Source organism: Mirounga leonina, unplaced genomic scaffold (assembly GCF_011800145.1).
Source record: "Mirounga leonina isolate KUSES-001 unplaced genomic scaffold, KU_Mleo_1.0 Mir_101664, whole genome shotgun sequence".
In the NCBI taxonomy this organism is placed as follows: domain Eukaryota; kingdom Metazoa; phylum Chordata; class Mammalia; order Carnivora; family Phocidae; genus Mirounga; species Mirounga leonina.
Window position 1 is genome coordinate 11,600,093 of NW_023270175.1, and position 15,418 is coordinate 11,615,510.

The 15,418-nt window shown below is 44.6% G+C and overlaps 1 long non-coding RNA gene across 2 annotated transcripts in view; it reads left to right on the plus strand.

Annotated features, from left to right (window-relative positions):
• The window catches only part of LOC118012430, a 63,519-nt gene extending 51,316 nt beyond the window's left edge, over positions 1-12,203 (plus strand). The window contains exons 3-5 of one of the 2 annotated variants that reach the window (XR_004679704.1): positions 3,387-3,445; positions 4,547-4,634; positions 11,004-12,203. This is a non-coding gene — a long non-coding RNA (uncharacterized LOC118012430). The remainder of the gene's footprint in view (positions 1-3,386; positions 3,446-4,546; positions 4,635-11,003) is intronic. The other variant, XR_004679706.1, reaches the window with a different exon arrangement.
• Positions 12,204-15,418: the final 3,215 nt, after the last annotated feature.

Here is a 15,418-nt window from a genome sequence, read left to right on the forward strand (position 1 = left end):
TTCGGTTCATCAGGATCTTACACTTATTGCAGGAAAAGACAACTATCCAAGAAAATCATTTTTACTTTGCTAAGACTTTTTTTTTAAGCTGTTGTTTGCATTGTGTTTTGTTTTGTATACTGTTTAGAGGAAATCGCAGGGGGTAAGCACTCACTCAGTCTCATAGCTTTCATGTTTTCCAGCTACAGTCATGGCAATGCAGTTTGATCTCTGGAATGATGTCTCTTAGACACTACAACCTCACAGCCATTCCTCAGAACCTGCCGTACCCATTTCTGACCCTCCATCCTTGCTTGTGCTATTCCCATTCCAAACCCTTCCGCGTCTAGCGCAATCATTTGGGTCTTGCCTATGTTCCTCTCACATTTTCTGCCTCCTTTCACTCACCTCCTTCCTCTTCCTTCCCTTTCGCAACCTTACCTGCCCAGAGTTTGTCTTCCCTCCCTGAACCTTATAGGCCTGAAGTGTGAATCCCTCAATAAGAGACAACAGCTGGAACATGGGCTCCCACTGAAAACTGTTTTGTGGGTGTCGTTCTTAGGTTCCCTACCTGCACAGTGAGCACTTGAATTTTCAGACGGGGTGACCTACTTTTTTGTTTCCTCACTTGAAGCTAGGGTAGTGCTTTGCATGTAGTAAAAAAATGAGCAATGATTATAATAACAGCTGAAACTTTTGGCAGGCTTACTGTGTGCCAGGGACTGTGCTGAGCAATATGCATTAATTAGGATTATTGCTATTTTGCAGATGAGAAAATAAAGACAGGGAGAGGGTAATAATTCGCCCAGATCACAGAGCTGACAACTGGTACAATGGAATTTATTCATCATATATTCCATTCGGTTCACTAGACTCTCTGAGAAGAATATGGCTACATGCATATTTTCACATATCTTTTGTTTTTTATCTTGCCATCTGTGACAACATGGATGGAACCAGAGGGTATTATGCTAAGTAAAATAAGTCAGTCAGAGAAAGACAAATACTATAGGATTTCACTCATATGTGGAATTTAAGAAACAAAACGGAACAAAGGGAAAAAGAAGAGACAAACCAAAAAACAGACTCTTAACTATAGAGAACATACAGATGGTCACCAGAGAGGAGGTGGGGGGGATGGGTGAAACAGGTGTGGGGATTAAGAGTACACTTACCATGATGAGCACTGAGTAATGTACAGAATTGTTGAATCACTGTATTGTAACCCTGAAACTAATATAACACTGTTAATTATACTGGAATTAAAAATAAATATAAATAAATAATTTTGAAATCGAAAGCAAAAAAACCCATTTTCCCCCGCACATTATCTTATGATACATTTTGGCATTTGTCAATGTCATGTATGCCAGGAGCTACTCCAGTACATCCCCTCTGTTCCACTGGTAACAGTGGTAATTGCCCTTTTGAGCCAGCATTAGTCTTAACAAGTAGTGTTCTGTAGTTCGTGGTCAGTTGAATAAATAAATAATAAATAAATAAATATGTGGTCAGTTGAATCTCTTACATACTTATTAGACTATTCTTTTGTTTTCTTGCTTATTTTTTTCATTTTAATTGAAATTGTGCTAAAATCAGAAAATTTGGAGCAAATGGTCATATGTACATATATGCTGTCCTCCCATCCAAGAGCATATCTATAGTGACTCATTTTGCAAATAACACCTAAATCTTTTTTTAATTAAAAAAATTTTTTTTAATTTTAATTTTATTTTTTTTAATTAACATATAATGTATTATTTGTTTCAGGGAAATAACACCTAAATTTTAACGTATTCTGTCAGCATTGCTTAAATCTCTCAGTGGCCCCTAATCTCTCTTTAGCAACAAGGTCCAATTCTCTTTGTAGCCCTCAGTAGCTAAGTGAATGTTGTGCAGAAGCTTCTCTTTACACTGACCTAGTTTTGCTCGGACCTTAACCTTCTTTCTCTGAGGCCAGTAAGGTGTAGGAGGCCTGATCTTGGTCTCTTTCTTTCTGACATCCAGAACATAGAAGACAGTTTTCTAGAAATCAGTTGCTTCCATTTGGTAAAGTCTGTATCACTCCATCCACTCCTGCTCACCCATTTTTGTCCTTCTACCAGCATCTGTAAAACACTTGGGGCTCAAGAGATGTTCGAAAAAGGTAAAAAAGGGGGCGCCTGGGTGGCTCAGTCGGTTAAGCATCTGACTTTGGTTCAGGTCATGATCTTAGGGTCCTGGGATGGAGCTCATCGGGGAGCCTGCATCTCCCTCTCCCTGTTCCACTCCCCCCACTCATGCTCTGTCTCTTTCAATTAAATACATATTAAATCTTCAAAAAAAACCCCACTGCGGTGATGTTATCACGGGTCTATGCATGTGTCCAAACTCATGGAAATGTATGCATTAAATATGTGCATTTTTTTAAAGATTTTATTTATTTATTTGAGAGAGAGAGAATGAGAGACAGAGAGCACGAGAGGGAAGAGGGCAGAGGGAGAAGCAGACCCCCTGCTGAGCAGGGAGCCCGATGCGGGACTCGATCCCGGGACTCCAGGATCACGACCTGAGCCGAAGGCAGTCGCTTAACCAACTGAGCCACCCAGGCGCCCTAAATATGTGCATTTTTATGATTAAGTATACCTTAATGAGGCTGAAAGAAAGAAAACAGAGTTTTTGGTAAATTGGTAAATTTGGTTAAGCTTTGGTGAATTAAGTCGTATGGTAACTCGATCCTTCAAAGAATGGCCCACTTGTTCACTTGGTCATTCTGTGACTTGGCTTTTGGTGACATGGCTCTTGATGAACTGACTTGGAGCCAAATCCGTGACTTCTAATACCAAGCAAATGAGGCAGGGTTTTTATCCGCGGATAGATCCTCTTTAGAACTTCCCCATGGAAACAAGTGCTTTATCATGAGAAGGAAAATTCTGGGATTTTATCCGCACACAAATGTGGGAACAAATCACTCTTGACTTTCCCTTGCCCTGGCCTTTTCTAGTTCCTTTCTCCCTTTTCCTTCCTAATGTAACAGGCTAGATGGGCAGAAGGGGGGGGAAGTGTCAGGGGTCTAGTAAGGGTTGGGGTCTGGGTGGTAATGGGGACGGCCAGGGCAGGGCCTTAGTGTGTAGCACACCCCGCTCCTCCTAGTCCCTGATGTTTGCTGGGAGACGCAGTTGCTGCAGAGGCTGCAGGTGTCTTTCCGCATGCGTTCCCCAGAGTTCCCAGAAGGAAAGTATGAGTGCTGCTATGGCAACCATTTTCAACCAGTGGGAAGCAAAGCTGAGACATTTCTGCCTGCTCGGGTTCTGTCAAGGAGGGGAAGTAGGCGACAGCTGAGGGAAGGAGAGTACGATCAGTCCTAGCAACTATCTGACCTCAATAAGAGGAGCAGTCTGTAGTATTCCTACTCCGTTTCTTTCCAGCAGGAGATGAGCTTGCAGGGCTGTGCCGGGATGAAGAAGAACGATAAGCCTCGCCCCTGGTACGTATTGGGGGTCCTTATTTGCCAGTCACTGGGTTCAGGGCTCGGTATCTGTTAGGCCATTTCCTTCTCACAACAGATATTAATATTTTCTTTTTTTTTTTAAGATTTTATTTATTTATTTGACAGAGAGAGACACAGCGAGAGAGGGAACACAAGCAGGGGGAGTGGGAGAGGGAGAAGCAGGCTTCCCGCGGAGCAGAGAGCCTGATGCGGGGCTCGATCCCAGGACCCTGAGATCATGACCTGAGCTGAAGGCAGACGCTTAACAACTGAGCCACCCAGGCGCCCCCAGATGTTAATATTTTCATATTAGATTTCAGAAAACAGAGACGAAGAGCATTAATTTGCCCAAGACTCAAACCCAGAGCTTTTGTGCTTTTTGCTTAGCTATTCCCAGATTCTGAGATAAGGGCCTCTGTTGTATGCTTGATGGTTTCCTTTAAAGATATCTTTTATGGGGGCACCTGGCTGGCTCAGTTGATAGAGCAGGCAACTCTTGATCTCAGGATGATGAGTTCAAGCCCGCGTCAGGCGAGGAGCCCACTGGAAAAAAAAGTCTATTAAAAAAAAAACTTAAGAAAAATAAGGATATCTTTTATGAAGCACAGATGACAGAGAGTATACTATAATGGTTATCAGCGCAGAATCGGGGCAATTTACATAGCCTATGGGATTTAGACAAGTGAGGCAGGGTTTTTTTTTTTTTCAAATTTCCTTGCCTATAAAGCGGGGATAACAGTGATGCCTGTTGAATAGGATCTTTATGAGGATCAAATCAAATAGTTCATTGACAGATTAAGAACACCTGGCACATTGTAGCCTTTCTCTTTAAGGTTTACATATTCCTGCCGTTAGTATTAGTAGTAGGAGGAGTATAAATGGTACTCTTTTAAATGGTCTTAATTGGTGAAATGAAAAGACCATGATCTGTATCAGAATCCTGTTTTGTTATTTAGTCCATGAAATCTCCAAGGCTGGGAGCCCTGCCCTTAACCCATGTGCTTTGTATGTGGAGTGGTTGATTTCTCGTGCTGAAACAACTGGTCTCCATCCCAACAAGCTAAGGAAAGTACTTCGCTAAGTGTTCTCTCTCTTCAGGAGGAACTATTGAGCTCGCTGCCTGGAAGCCACCGCACACATCCAGGCCTGCCACACACAGGTTGGGCTGCTGAGCTGGCATAGAGAGGTAAGCACGTGGGAGTGTGGAAGGCGGGGTGGCTTCGTGGGAAGAAGACCAACTATGGACTCACAGGCTTGCAAACCACGGATCTGCCACAGACTGGCTTTGTGACTTCAGGCGGGTTGTTTCAGCTGCCTGAGCCTCATCTGAGCAATGGGATCATAATAGGGGTTGACAAGGCTGAAAATAAGAGGAAATGAAGGAACTCATATAGAGCACCCCGAACAAGGCCAGGCTTGCTGTAGGTCTTCAGTAAACATTCGCTACCCCAAACATGATGATTAAGAGACTAACCACAATAGACAGAATAAAAAAGTAGGGGCACTGGAAAGAGCCCACATCTTCCCTGCAGCTGGGGAGATTTTCTCAGGACTCCAGGCACAGGTGTGGCTTGAGCTGTGGCTGGTAGAGTGAGTGCCCAGCCGCCGAGGGCGAGCGAGACTCGTGAGGACACTGGGTGCTGAGCACGTAGGCTCCGGAGCAGAGAGACCGCTGCCAGGGACGGCGACCAGCCTCAGTTCTGCTCACTTGTCCAAATCCCATAAAGCGCATCCGACCAGTTGCTATGAACGTCGTAGCGTTCCAGCAGGGGCCAGACCGCAGCCCTGCCCGCCCCCCGCCGTGTACCCTGTGTACCTGTGCGGTGGAGGGGGCACGCCGCACCTCTGGAATGGGAGCTCGAAACACCCAGCCCCACAGCAAGGGCTTTCCTAAGGGGCAGAGCTCTGAGCTCCTTTGTGTCATGCTTTTGGGGCAAGGACAGCGGGGACCCCTGGAGAGAGGAAGTAGTCTGGCTCCTGGCGTGATCTTTCAGGCAAATACAAAGGAGCCGCTGGGCAGGCGTCATGGAAAGAGGCTGGTTTCTCCGCATCTCACTGGGTGCCCAGCCCGTGCACTGCATTCTCGGAGGAGAGGACCCCCGGTCAACCACGCTCTTACCCGGAGCTGCCTTCCCAGCCCCGTGCCTGTGGCAGAGGCCTTCCTCAGGCACCCCTGCTCACGCCTCCTCGTCGCAGGCAGTGGAGCGCTTAAAGACACATTTTCTCCACTCGGTACTCAGGACTTTTCCACTCCCAGCCCTTCCTCCTCACTGCCCCCCCACCGCGTGTGGGTCCATAAAATGGCAGGAGCCTTCTGTTCAGGGCTTCTTCCCCAGTGAGACCATCCCTCGAGGCTGCGCCAATCCATCTGACCCTTGCTGGAGCTGGTCCATGGAACAGTGGGGGGTGGTCCGCACCTTCTCTGGTTCACCCCCTGGTTATACTATCAAAGGAAGTGATTAGAGGCTTGACTGTTAGTTTTATTTTGACTTCTTGTTTTAATCGACTACTCTGAAACCTGGCGACTCAGCTTTCTGTAGCTCAGCTCAGCTCTTGAGAAAGAGGTGCAGTAAGCAGGGTAGTTGATGTGGAAGAAAATCTCAGGGGGCACTTGACCAATGGGGTACCAGTAAAGCGTGCTGGCAAGTCAGCTGCAAGAGGCAGAGGATCTCATGGGGCAGCAGAAGCCACGGGGCATTCTTGGAGGATGGCAGCGAATTGTTTTTTCCTTTTTTTTTTTTAAGATTTAGTTATTTATTAGAGCGCACGAGTGGGAGGGGCAGAGGGACAGGGAGAGAGAATCTCCAGCAGACTCTGTGCTGAGCATGGAGCCCAACGCGGGGCTCCATCTCAAACCCTGAGATCATGACCTGAGCCGAAATCAAGAGTCAGCCACCCAGGCATCCCGCAAATTGTTTATATAAGCTTTTGGGTTCCAAGGTGGACCACTGGTCCTTCTCTTTAGTTCCCAGCACCCTGGCTGAAATCGTTGGGTGGGTCAAATTAGAAATCCAACAGCGAGGGACTGTAAGAAAGCCAGGGAAGCAATTCACTCACTACTGTTTCCTGTTCTCTGATGACGGGACCAGAAGTTGTCAGAGACCAGGGAAACTGAGTTGCACCCAATGACTATTCTTAGATCTAAGCCGATCCCTGGTGCCAGTGGACGGTCTGCTGGGCATTGTGTTATTGAGACTCATGCTTCTAATTAAAAAAAAATGTAGAGCTCTTTGAGATTGCTATGTCCAGTGCTCTCAGGAGACCTTAGTAACTTGACAAGTTTGCCTCTGTGATGAAAGAGGGAATCTTGTTCAACTTCACAAGGGAAAGTGGCTCCGAGTGAGGTGCATCACCGTAGACCCCCTCCTCCCGAGGGCCTTGACAGTAGCCACTTTACCTGAGGAGGAGGAGGAAGAAGGGAGAGATGAGAGGGTAGGATTATCAGAGACCCTCTTCCTCAGCTTCGGGCTCTGACAGATTTGGCCCACACATGATGAGGCAATGAAAAAACTTGTCTGGAGCGCCCTTACAGAAGCTACGGAGACCCCGCACCCAGCCCGGTAGTCTTTGGGGTCTACAGTGAGGGAGTGGGAACGGTGTTTGATGAGGTTGTTCACCAGGCGAAGATTTTTAGGTTTGTTCATGCTGCTCCTGCTCGTTATCGAACCCAATTAAACCACCCAATTAAGCTTCAGAATGAGGTTAGGTCAATTGGTCAGCCACACAATCTGGATCTTCACTGAGAAATTTCTGGGCACTGAAAAAGTGGCTACTGCAAATAGAGCAAATTTGACTGACCAAAGTAAAAATGTCAAAATGGCGATCAGGAGCCCTCTTGTGGACTTTCTGGGCAAGAGCTTTTTCCAAAGACAGCTCTGGGCCCAGTCACTCAGTAATGGGTCCTCAAAGAAGGAGATTGATGTGCTCCCCACTAAGGAACTCTGGGCCAGTACCAGGTCATGGGGGACTTGATAGATGGTCCTACTAGGGTCTGCATGGTGATGGCCCTCTGCCTCTCCTGGTGAATCGGGAGATGAATCCAAGAGTCTGAATGTCTTAGTGTCTTCATCAGCTCAGGACAGAATGAGTGGCCTGCTATTGGCTTTGGTGGATACTGCGCACATGATCGATGGCTGTGAGGTAATCTGAAGACCAGAAATCCCATGGGCGCCTGGGTGGCTCAGTTGGTTAAGCGCCTGCCTTCAGCTCAGGTCATGATCCCAGGGTCCTGGGATCGAGTCCCGCATCGGGCTCCCTGCTCTGCGGGGAGCCTGCTTCTCCCTCTCCCACTCCCCCGCTTGTGTTCCCTCTCTCGCTGTGTCTCTCTGTCAAATAAATAAATAAAATCTTTAAAAAAAAAAAAAAAGACCAGAAATCCCAGTCATGTCACAGATCCAAGCAGATGTCTCAAATCACCTGGTGGAGGTGGTTCAAGAGTCTTCCATACGAAGATATAAATGGTACATACAGGAATGAACAAAACGCAGCCCAGATGAGGTCTCATAACTCCAAGGAAAGATCTCAGGAGTGTCTCTCTGGCTCCCTGGCATATTTCCCAAGGAGGCAGCCCAGTGAGGTCCCAGATAGAGAGGCTTCCTGGACCACAAATGGGCCTGTTCCCTGTCGGCTTCTCCTGGGTAACTACTAACAAGCAGGGACGGGGTTCAGCTGCCATCCACGCTGAGAGAGACCTTTCCCTTCCCGGGTGTTGGTAGGAATGCTCAGTATAACGGGCAGAGCTTCGTGCAGGGTGGCTGGCTGGCTGTCCCGGCCACCTCAGCAAAGGGGTTTGCTCTATTTTTGCTGACTGGTGTACTGTGGCTAATGGCCTCGGCATTTTTGGGGGGCCACTGGCAAGACTCAGATTGGCATGTAGAGCAAGCCTCCCTCTGGGGACTAGCCATTGGGGTAGAAGTCAGTTCTGCTCCTAATAAGTTTCTTGTTACTCATGTGGATGCTCACCAGAAAGACCCCCAACGGTGGGGGGGGACATCACAAACGGGTGGACTGTGCTCGTCAGCCACACCGGAAGACTCAAGTGTCCTTTACCCCAGAGCAAGCAGATACGCCTCTAGGATCCACAAGAGAATGGCCGCTGGGAATTCAGTGTAGGGAAGGAAAAATTCTTTCTCTACCCTTCAAGGTCTTTTAGCTGGACTAAATTAAATTTCCATGAGACCGAGTAATAGGAAAAAAACAAACAGTGTCATTATATGGGCACAGAGGCCCAGTAATGAAATTGAGACCTAAAGAAATAAATGACCAAAGCAGGCAGTTTTTATACTTTTTAGACAAAGAGACAATAAACTTGTGAGGAATTGACAGGATAAAGAAAACAGGTGTTTGGGAGCTTTAGTAGGGGATTCTAAGTGGAATTTAGGCTGAGGTAGTAGATTAGGGGGAAAAAAACCCCCACAAGGTTTGTTTCTACAGTTTTGTCGGCTTCGAAGTCTCTATCTCTGGTCACAAGGAATTCCCAAGTTAAAAAACTTCTTAGTACAAGGACGGTATTTTTCTCAGGGGAGATTTATTTCCTGTTTCTTGGGGACAGGACGGTCTGAGTGTCCTTATATTGGCTGTAACTTTTCTTTAAAACTATCAGTATGCCAAAGTGGCACATTTTGGGGTGGCCTGACCTTGGCCCCGCTCGGAAACCATCCTAGACGGGGCCACACGCAGGGGCTGCCACTGCTGTCAGAAGAAAACATGGGGGAAAAGCTCCTCGATGTTGGTTCTGACAGTGATTTCTTGGATGTGACACCAAAAGCACATGCAACGAAGTGGAAATAAATGAGTGGGACTACCTCAACCTAAAAAGCTCCTGCACAACAATGGAAACCATCAACAGAATGAAAAGGAGAAAATATTTGCAGGCCATGTATCTGCTAAGAGGTTAATACCTAAAATATATAAGGAACTCCTGTAATTCAACAGGGAGAAAACAAGTAACTGGTTAAAAGATGGGCAAAGGGGCGCCTGGGTGGCTCAGTCGGTTAAGCGACTGCCTTCGGCTCAGGTCATGATCCTGGAGTCCCGGGATCAAGTCCCACATGGGGTTCCCTGCTTGGCAGGGAGTCTGCTTCTCCCTCTGGCCCTTCCCCCTCTCATGTGCTCTCTCTCATTCTCTCTCTCTCAAATAAATAAATAAAATCTTTTAAAAAAAAAAAAAGATGGGCAAAGGACCTGGGTGGACAGTTTTCCAGAGAAGTCATGCACATAGCACCACTCCTCATCAGGAAAATGCAAATCAAAAGCACAATGAGATCTCACCTTCTGGGGGAGCAACATTTGCCACCCCAAAATGTGTCTCTTTGGCATGAGGATTAATTTAGGCTGGTTATTTTTAAGAAACAGAAGACTCAGGAAGTTTTTCTTTTTACCTCTTTCTTTTTACCTTTACCACTGTCTGAAAGAACTTAGATAGAGGGCCTCTTCCTGGAAACGAGCCACCATCCTAGATAATGACAGTACAGTGTGGCCGCAGGTGTGGTCGGGTGACAGGGAGAAACCTAGCAAAGTGTGTGTGTTAAAATTCCTCTCTGCGTCTTGTTGTTCCTTTATGGCCCAGCAAATATCTGTTTACCAAACATTTATTTTTCATCTTCCTGTGAATGGCTCTCCTGCCCTTTGAAGGCTCAGACCCCTCCCCGCTTCTCAGTTCAGGATGGCATACATAACTTCATTTTGCCTGTCTTTGGAATGTCTTATGTTTATGGGGATTCCCCACAGGTATATAATTTAATTTGTTTTTCTCCTATGATTCTGTCTTGTGTCATTTTAATTACTCAGCCAACCCGCCAAAAGAACTAAGAGGGGAAGGGGGAAATTTTCCCTTCTCTGACAACCTTACACCTGTTGGGATGGCTACTATCAAAAAGACAGGAGATAACAGGCGCTGGCAAGGATGCGGGGAAAAGGGAAGCCTCATGCACTGTTGGTGGGAATGTAAATCGGTGCAGCCACTGTGGAAAAACAGTGTGGAAGTTCCTCAACATTAAAAATCGAATTACTGTGTGATCTAACAATCCCACTTCTGGGTATATATCTGAAGGAAAGGAAATCAGAATCTTGAAGAGATATTTGCACTCCCATGTTCATTGCAGCATTATTCAAATTATTCAATAGCCAAAACATGGGAACAACCTAAGGGTCTATAGATGGATGAACAGATAAAGAAATATATATAAACTGTGGGAGAGATATATAATGTGAGACATATATATAATGTGAGACATATATATGTATATATATATCTGCTGTCATTTTTGACAACATGGATAAAACCAGAGGGCATTTTGCTAAGTGCAATAAGCCAGACAGAGAAAGCTAAATACTGTATGATCTCATTCATATGTGGAATCAAAAAAAATTAAGTCAAACTCATAGAAACAGAGTTGAATGGTGATTGCCAGGGGCTGGGGCTGGAGGAAATCAGATGTTGGTCAAAAGATAAGTTCTGGGGAGCTAATGTTTGGTGTGGTGACCACAGTTAATAATACTGTATTGTGTACTTGACATTTGCTAAGAGAGTCTATCTTTTTCTCTTTTTTTCAAGTTTCAGATATTTATTAATGATTTCGTGTATTTAGAGGGGAACGATTTCCTGGATAAGTGGAAAATTGTGCAGGTGGCTTCTGGAAGACCTTCATTTTAAGCAGCTTTATAGTGAAACGTTTCATTTAGAAGTCTGGACCTTCTTCAGTTTGCTGCAATCTCCGTTCACTGAGTAGAACTTGTATTGATTCTTGGGACCCAGTTTGTTCCCGGGTTCTGGATTGAACGAATACCAGGCGCAAGACACACAGCACTGCTCCAGTACCTTTGGCTCCACGACATAGGAAGAGGGGCATCAAGCTTGGCTGCTTCTTGGAACGTCTCGGAAGATCTGGCAGAACGTGGTGGCGGCAGAAGCCTAGAGTCTAGAAGGAGGGAACAGATCTGCAAGGAAGAGATTCCGCTAAGAGAACAGATCTTCAGCCCTCTTTCTGCACACAGAAAAGGTAACTGTGAGTTGAGGGATGTGTTAAAATTGCCTTAATTGTGGTCATTTCACAATGTGTACGTATATCAAATTGTATTGTGCACTTTAAGTATATACAGTTTCATTTGTCAATTAAAAATAAAGCTGGGAAAAAATTACAAATAAACTGTCAAGTAGATCCATTGATGGATGGTTCTTTTGAGTTCAGCTATATCCTTACTGATTTTCTGCCTACTGGATCTGTCAGTTACTAATAGAGGGAGTGTGGAATCCCTCACGTTAACAGTGGGTTATCTGTTTCTCTCTGCATTTTTATCAGTTCTTGCCTCTTGCATTGTGACGCTTCGTTGTAAAGTGCATATATTTCAAAGATTATTGTGTCTTCTCAGAGAATTGACCCCCCCTTATTATGTAATACCCTCGTTATTCCTGGGAAGTTTCCTTGTTCAAATGCTTTTTGTCTGAAATTAATTATCACTACTCCAGCTTTCGTTTGATTAGTGTCCGTGGCTACCCCTCTCCCCGCTCTTTTACTCTTAATATATGTGTGTTTTTATATTCAAATTGGGTTTCTTATAGACAACATATAGTCTGGTCTTGTTTATCATCTACCCTTACAGTCTCTTCTTTTAATTGGCGTATTTAGACCACTCCCATTTAAAGTGATTGTTGATATAGTTGGATTTGTATCTACCATGTTTGTCAAAATTTTGTATTTGTTGCACTTGTTCTTTGTTTTTTTCTTAATCTTCCTGTTTCTGCCTTCTCTTTTAATTGAGCATTTTTTATTATTCCATTTTCTCTTCTCTCTCAGCGTATCAGTTATATTTCTTTTTAACTTTTTAGTGGTTTCCCTAGACCTAGACTGCACAACATAAATTTACAACTAATCTAGGTCCACCTTCAAACAGCACTGCACCACTGTATGGGCAGTGTGGGTGTAACAGAGAATCCCCAGCTCCCCACTCCCACCCCTTCATAACACTGCTACCGTTTCTTGCACTGACCTACGTACGCGCTATGATCACCCGTACATCGTGGCTGTTATTCCTTTGAACAGTCGTCCTTTAGATTAAATAAGAAAAATAAAATACTGTATTTTAATCTTCATTTATTCCTTCTCTGACACCTCTCCTTTATTTATGTAGATCCACATTTCTGACCAATACCATGTTCCTTCTCTCTGAAGAGCATCTTTTAACATTGACTGGTGACAAAAATTCTCTCAGTTCTGTAAGTCTGAGTGTTACGGATTGAATTGTGTCCCCCTGCAAAATTCATCTGTCAAAGCCCTAACTCCCTTTAGAAAGGTCATTGATGTCCCCTGTGGCTATAAGGGTGGGGCCTCCCTGCAATTTGACTGGTGTCCTTGTAGGAAGAGGAAGAGACACCAGGATGCACGCGCGCAGAGAGGTAAGGCCATGCGTGAAGATGGCTCTCTCCAAGCCAAGCAGAGAGGCCTCCCAAAAGGCAACACTAAAGCACCGTGATCTTTGACTTTCAGTCTCCCGAAGTGTAAGAAAATCATTTTTTTGTTGTTTAAGTCACCCCGTTTGTGATATTTTGTTATGGCAGCCCTAGGAAACTACTACACCAAGAAAGTCATTATTTTCCCTTACTTCTGAAGGATGATTTTTCTGGATATAGATTCGGTTGGTGGGTTTTTTCTTTTAACACTTTAAATATTTCATTCTACTCTCTTCTTGCTTGCATGATTTTTAAAGCAAGTCTGATGTAATTCTTACCTTTGTTCCTCTCTAGATAAGGTGTCTTTCTTCTCTGACTTTAAAAGATTTTTTCTTTGTCTTTGGCTTTATGCAGTTTGAATATGATATGCCTAGGGGTGTGTGTGTGTGTGTGTGTGTGTGTGTAGATATAGATATGTATATTGGCATTTATCCTGCTCGGTGTTCTCTGAGATTCCTAGATTTGTGGTGTGGTTTCTGTCATTAATTTTAGAAAAATCCCAGGCATCATTATGTCAAATAGTTCCTGTTTCTTTCTTTCTTCTGCTTTTGATAGTCTCATGATATATATGCTATACCTTTTGTAATTGCCCCACAGTTATTAGATATTCTGTTCTAATTTTTATTATTTTTTTTCTCTTTCAGTTCAGTTTGGGAAGTTTCTGGGTTTTTTTTTTTTTTTTTTTTAAAGATTTTATTTATTTATTTGAGACAGAGAGAATGAGAGAGAGAGAGCACATGAGAGGGGGGAGGGTCAGAGAGAGAAGCAGGCTCCCTGCCAAGCAGGGAGCCCGATGCGGGACTCGATCCAGGGACTCCAGGATCATGACCTGAGCCGAAAGCAGTCACTTAACCAACTGAGCCACCCAGGCACCCGGGAAGTTTCTGTTGACGGATCTTCAAGTGCTCTGATTCTGTCTCTAGCCCTTTCCAGTCATCTGATGGGTCCATCAGATGATGTATGCTTGATTTCTGTTACAGTGGTTTCTTTTTCTAGTCTTTCCTTTATATTCTTTCTTAGGGTTTCTATTTCTGTTTACATTACCTGTCTGTTCTTGCATGTTGTCCACTTTTCCCACGAAAGCCCTCAGCATATTAATCATACTTATTTTTAATTTCCCTGTCTGATGATTTCAAAATCTCTGCCATATCTGAATCTGGTTCTGACATCTGCTTTGTCTCTTCAGATTGTTTCTTCTTTCCTTTTATCACGCCATGTAGTTTTTTGTTGTTGTTGTTGGAAGCCAGTCGTGAATTATCAGGTATTAGGAAGTAAATAGGCCTTTAGTATGACGTTTATTTTTATCTAAGAGATAGGCTGTATTTACTGTTTTCTGTCTCTGTAGTATCAGAGGATTCAGTTTCCACTAGTGTCTTTGTTTTTGTCCCCCAGCATCTTTCGTTTCCCTAGCAAACACTTCTTCCATAGAATTTGAGCCTTGCAGTTCTTCTCGGCTGTAATCTGTAATCCACTATTGTTAGCCAGGAGCCCTGTTGATGTTTGGTCAGGTCTGGACTGAGGGCACGCATTCTGTAATCCTGGGATTAGGTCTCAGTCTTTTATTGTACCTGTTCCCCTGGGCTGGGACCTTCTCAGGTGTTTCTCTGTTTTTCCCCCCACCTTATGCGAAGAGAGAAGGCTCAGGGGACCTGGAGTTTGCTCATTTCCCTTACCCCGAGTCCAGTAAGGCTTCTCCCTTGCTGGGTAAGCCTTTGTTGTGGAGAATACTTTTGGCTTCTTTCAAAATAGTTCTTTCTTGCCTCTCCCTGGCCACACAGGAAGCAATTTTGCTCCGCTTGGTTATCAAGAAAAGCTGTTGAGGATTCTAGGGGCAAACACCATGATTGTGGAGGGGGTGGCTACCTTAGGTGGGGCCCCCCAGGAGTTTCATCTCTCAAGCTAGTCCACAGCTCATTGAAGCTGCCGTTCAAATCCTGGTTCAAGTCCTGGTTGCACTCACCAGCGCTTCCTGTCTCAGGGGTGAGGAGTTGTAGTCCCTGCAATCTGTCATCTCTGTCATCGCTGGTTCCTCTAGGTTTGGGGTGCAGCTGGTCCCATGACCTCAGTACTCTGATGTCTCCACAAAGAGTCATTGATTTTTAATCTGTTCATATTTTTTCTTGTCGTGAAGATGGGAGTGAAGACTTGTAACAAGCCCTTTCTGTGTTGGAGTAGAATCTTTCCTTTTAGATTTTAGACATTGTTTCTGTTAGCTCTTTGGACATATTAAAATAGCTGATGAAAGGCTTTATCTAGTAATTCCAATGCCTGTGCTTCCTTGGGACAGTTCTATTGATTGCCCTCCCCTCCATACATGGGCCATCCTTTCTTGATTCTCATGTGCCTCATAAAATTTTATTAAAAACTGGACATTTTTGAATATTGTCATGTGGCAACGCTGGGAATGAGATTCCTTTCCTGCCGGGCTTCGTTGTGGCTGCCTGTTGCAGTCCATGTTTATTTAGGACTTCTCTGAATTCCGCAAAGACTCTCTTCGTTATTGTATATAGCCCTTGAAATCT